Raw genomic sequence first — 5,616 nt, 5'->3', positions numbered from 1 at the left:
TAGTCATTTACTTTAAAATATTGTTTTTACCTTTAATTCGGTCTTTCATTTGAAATTTTACAAAACAACAAACAAATATAACCATACTTTTTCCGATTGCCAAAAAGAGAAATCATTGCAAGAACATACAATCCAATTCTTGGCAGGGGGTTGCCAAGAATTGCATACAGTGCTTTAGATTGAACATTCATTGGCAACTCCTATTATTTATTAAATAAATTGTAGTTCTTTTGTTATTCTCAATTTTAACATTTCCCCGAAATGTGCTGAAGAGAAAATAGTCACTTCCGTTAATTATAACGTTGCTAGAGGTAAATTGGAAACTGTAATTATCTAAAGATTTTCTTTAGCTACCCTGAAAATTCTTGGCAGCCTGGAAACAAGCCTGAATTTTGTAATTTCAGAACACATACATTATTTTTTAGCATAAGATGAATACATATTACTACGAAAAAATATCTGCACTATTAGGAAAAATTTTTAAAAATTTGCTATTTATCTCTATTTCTCCATTTATCTCTATTTCTTATTATTTCATAAAATGTAGAGAAGGGTGCCAACAACTGGGAGGGGGTGGGGGGTGCTAAGAATTAGTTCTCTTACCCTATATTTCAGAAGTTTGGCCAGGAGTCAAATAAGAAGAGAAAACAGATAGCATTAAAGAGAGTAAGAAATTGTGCTTTAGAATGAGAAATGACTCGATCTATTCCTTCAATTCAATTATCCTTTATGACTTTTCGACGTGATATATGGTACAACCTGAAATAAAAAGTGCACCCTCTACAACTATTGTTGACTTGCTCATCACTGAATACTGGATCGTAACACGTGCTCGAAGACCGACTGAGAATGTCAATAGCAACAGCTGTACTTTCAAGATTGCAAAGAAATCTGTGGTTATTCGAACAACTGTTACACGAGTGGAATTCCAATAAAGAGGGAAAGTTTTTCTCGAACTTTTACAAATAAAAAAATATACCACGTATAACAACTTTTCACATTTATAACAACAGGGCACAAGACCTTACTTTCCCTCCAGATGCACAACGTTTTTTAATCTAACTTTTCTCTAGCTCTACCTGTAATATTTTTTACGATATTAGAACATTTTTAAACTTATGAATTTCTTAAAAATTCCAAAAAATAAAATACAATCACAAATTGCATGCAGACCTGAACTTTTAATTCTTAACGAAAAAATTCTTAACAATAAATGTCCTTTAATTAAAAGAATTCACTTGAAAAAATACTTGAATTTTTTCATCGGGTTCAATTAATTCAACTAACAAAATCAAGAAGTTTAATTTTATGAAAAAAGACGAATTGGGAATAAAATATATAAATTTTCAACCAAAATATTGAATTTTCAACTAAAAACTATGCACTTTCAACTAATAATGGAGTCGTGAAATTTTTAGTAAATAATAACAATAGCTTTCAAGCAAAATAAAACAAACTTGCCCCAAATATAAAAATTTATAACCAATAGTGATATAGTATCATTTTTAATTGAAAAATTTATTTCCAAAACAAAAGGAATAATTTAAAAAGAAAGAAAAATCATTAATCAATCCAGTGAATGTTTGAAAAAGTAGTTCAACTTCTAACCAAATAGTTTACCTTTTAACCAGAAAAATGAATTTTTTATCAAAAGAATGAAAACAAATAATTTAACCATTAATTAATAATTAATTTTCGAAAAGGGGTTCAAATTCCAACCAAATAGTTGAATTTGCAACCAAAAAAGATGAATTCTCCATGGATTAGTTCGTTTTTCACCAAAGAAAATGATTTTTTATGAAAAAAAAGAATTTTACAACAAAATAGTTCTATCTTTAACCAAATAGTAGAATTCTAAACGAAAAAGGTGATTTCTGAACAAAAAATATAATAGTGAACTTTAAATTGAAAATAATGAACTTTCAACGAAAAATAGTCGGATTGTCTTACTGGGTTGTCTGCAAAAAAAGAAAAAAATGGGAAACTTTCTTAAAAACAGGGGAAAGAGGGCGGAATTCTTTAAGAATGGAGTAAAGAGAGGAATTTAGGAAAGAGTGTGAAGTCTTTATTAAGATGCTTTATTTGCAAAATAAAATCACTCATATTCATTTTTCCAAGCACTTCAATACCTTTTTATTCACACTTATATTTTCCATGTGTCACAAACCGTCACAAAAACTTTATAACTCTCCGCCATAGCAGTGTGATGTAGTTTTAAAACGGTCCCTTAATTATAATTAAAAATGGAGTCTGCTCTTTCATCTGAGCTTTCAACCATCTAGAGTATAATAAAGATATATTTAAAAGAAAGCATGAAATTTAATTTAGTTGAGGTGTATTTAGTGGGAGGGGAGGGGGGCACATCAAGCGAAAAATATTCACGCGTGAAACACCCGTTTAATTACCATCACTTCAGATTTACACGACGGACGTATTATCCTAAAGAAATTGGAGTCACAGAAAAGTTTCGACCTTCATCGCCTTAGAGGCGAGGAGACAGAAACATGCAATTACCAAACGAATCTCAGGATTTACTTGAAAGTGGCAAAATTTCTGGAAAGTCAGGATCCCATTCATCCCAGCTATCCAGGCCTTCTTTCTGCTCCGAAAGGTGAATTCAACGTTGAAAACGCGAGCAAAATCACAAAATCGACAACTCTAAGAACTTTAGCAGATTCTCTACCGTCGATTCATTCTGAATGCGCGAAAAGATCCATTTCGTTATTCAGACGATAAACTAACTTCTTCCTTATCTACATTTAAAATTGCGCTTTAAAAACTTGTCCAATTTAGCTGATTGACGGCGGGAAAATTGCAAGCTTTCCAACTTTCATCATTTCAACAATTTTAAATGTAAGCACTAAAGTTTTAATTCTTTTGAATACTGAAATTCATTGTAATTAAACTATTGTTAGGTTTAACTCTACACACAATTTTTCGATACCTCCGTGCAGAAATTTCCCCATCTTTTCCTATTTGAAGTTGGGTTATGATGGGGCACCTGTCAGAATATCTAGTCTAGGAAAAACTGGTTGGGCCCCTATCGGAATATCTAGTCTAGAAAAAAACTAATGGGTGCCCTTGTCAGGTTCTAGTGAAGAATTCCATGCTTCGTATAGGTATAGCAAATATATCTGTGTCTAATGGGGCCCCGACAGGAGAACTTCTAAAATCTTATATTGCCTTAAATATAATTTTGAGGCTTTTGAAGGTTTCAGTATGCAAAAATAATGTTTTTACAAGTATTTAAACTCGTTATTCTTGAAAACTTGGCTTAGGGCACTAATGAATATTTTCTTCGGAGCCAGGTAGATATTTTTCAGTTAAAGTTAAAGAATTTATTCAAAGTACAGCTGGCCAGTGCTTCTTTTTAAAGAAGAAAATGCGAAGTCCCATCTTTCTGAAAAATTGTAAATTTTCAGAAAAAATTATATTTTAGGCTTAGGTTTAAATACTCATAAACATTAAATGTTCTGTCACTGTAAAACGTTTTAAAGTAGTCTACAATGGGAAAAAACGAAATACTATACAAAGAAAAATTTCAGTCAAATACATTTATTTACTTAAACATTATTTTATTGATATTCATGTCAACATTTTGTATACTTCACATTAAAGTAATGTCGTATAATAATAAATATTTATTTAGAAAAAGAGAGTTTAAAATTTGGTGCTTTAGCTATTTTAAGCTGTAGGTTATATGGATGGCTTTTTCATTGAGTTTTAACTTGTCGGTTTAGCCCAGTGGTTAAGACTCCCGATTGCTAGGCGATAGATTTAGGTATAGGTATTTAGGTTCGATACACCGTAACGCTAGAAATTTTATTTGTAATATAATGTTTAAGAATGAAATATATGTATTCACTATAAACAGGACCATTAATATTTAAAGTAAAAATACTCGCAATTAATTAATGTTTATTTTTTTAATACCTTTTTTGTCATATCGTTAGAGTATAGCAGTAGTGGGTGTTATAATTACCCAAAATGTTTAAATCAAATTTCAATTTTTGAAAAGAATAATGATATGCGGATCGTATACAGTCGTATGATGATAAACGGATAAGAGTACTGGCTGCTAGTAACGTGACAGTACCATGCAGGAGTCCCACAGGGGCTCTTCTCTTCAATTGAATTGTATAGGGCTGACCCCAATTGAACCCTACTAGAAAATCGAGTAGGGCCCCCGTGTCCTCAACGTTACGTTCCAGATGGGTTCCCGACCTAATTTCCCCGCTAGGGCCTGACTAGAGATATGGTAAACTAGTCAGGGCCCCACTAGAGCCCTTCCAGCCAAAAAATATGTTTATTGGTCGTTGGTTTACAAAAAAATCTATTCTATTAAAATCGCAAGAGATTAACAGAATTTATTCGGGAATCTCCTAAGAATAATTTTTTTTTCATTACTCTGAACCCCCCTCCCCTTTCCTGATAGAGAAACAAAAATGCCATCAAGAAAATAAAATTGAGGATTATGAGCTCTGTTTTTGGCCCTTCATTGTTTTTATTCAACAAGTTAAATCTTTTTAGCCATTTTTCAACTCATTTTGAATTGTTTAAACAATTTTCTTTTGCTTAATTTGTTCCCTACTTACTTAATGAAAGGGAATTTTTTAAGCTTAAGGGGATAATGAGTCATTTACAGAAAGATTGATTTTTATTTTAATCATTTACTAAGTTTGTGAGCAATTTATTATAATTAAAAGTTTCTATGTCACTTATTATTAAACATCTACGTCATTGAAATATTACTAAATTATTTTGTAATATTAATGCTTACCGCAAAGATTTCTGCTCTTAAAGGTAAAAAATAAACCAATATGAATTGGTTACGGAATGAGAATCAATGTATAAATGACGTAGATATTTAATAATGAGCGACTAAGTTAACTAAATGAAAAATAAAACTAGAGTAGTAAATGATGATTGATTTTTGGTGATTTTTGATTAAACAGTTTGTGAATGTTTGAAATAAATATCAGTTTTCCTCAAAACAAATAATTGATGTAAAATCCTGTTAAATAAAACAAGAATCCAACGACCCAATTTGGACCACAATAAATAAACAAAAACCAAAAATACTATTGTAATCTGAAAAAACACAGAAAACAAATAAAATTTTCTAGTCCAGGAGCTGGGTAGGATCCCGTATGCATTAAAGAGGTAAAGGATAAAAACTATGTAGTCTCATGTATTTTGACCCGCTGAATCCAATGGTACCGGTTAATTTTGCGATAAGTGCCTAGGTTTTGTTTAAAACGCAATTGTTTAAACAATTATGAAAAATGATTTTTTTAATAGGACAAATTTTTTTTTGATAATTTGAGGCATTTTAAGAAGAAATGGTTCCTTGTCATTTTTTTGTAAAATGCATATTTGAAAAGTTATGAATTTTTAAAGTTCAAAATTTGACGATTTTTTGCAACTTTGAATGTTAATAATTTTCGATCTTTTGAATATTTTGAAAAAATAAAGAATCAACTTATTCTTTAAGTCTTCCTCTACCTATTCACTATAAGGAATGTCGGATTAACCAGTGGGAAGCCGTTGTTATTGATATTTACAAATAGCGTGTTTTGGCGCGCGACAGCGCAGCGGCGCGGTGTGTGTGACTTG

The 5,616-nt window shown here is 31.0% G+C and overlaps 1 protein-coding gene across 1 annotated transcript in view; it reads right to left on the bottom strand.

Annotated features, from left to right (window-relative positions):
- LOC117175065 (5-hydroxytryptamine receptor-like) overlaps positions 1-5,616 on the bottom strand; it is a 207,883-nt gene that overhangs the window by 90,133 nt on the left and 112,134 nt on the right. The gene's annotated exons all lie outside the window — the stretch shown is intronic.

The sequence above is a fragment of the Belonocnema kinseyi genome, chromosome 6 (assembly GCF_010883055.1).
Source record: "Belonocnema kinseyi isolate 2016_QV_RU_SX_M_011 chromosome 6, B_treatae_v1, whole genome shotgun sequence".
In the NCBI taxonomy this organism is placed as follows: Eukaryota; Metazoa; Arthropoda; class Insecta; order Hymenoptera; family Cynipidae; genus Belonocnema; species Belonocnema kinseyi.
The sequence above is the reverse complement of the archived record's forward strand: the minus strand, read 5'-3'. Positions and strand labels throughout refer to the sequence as shown.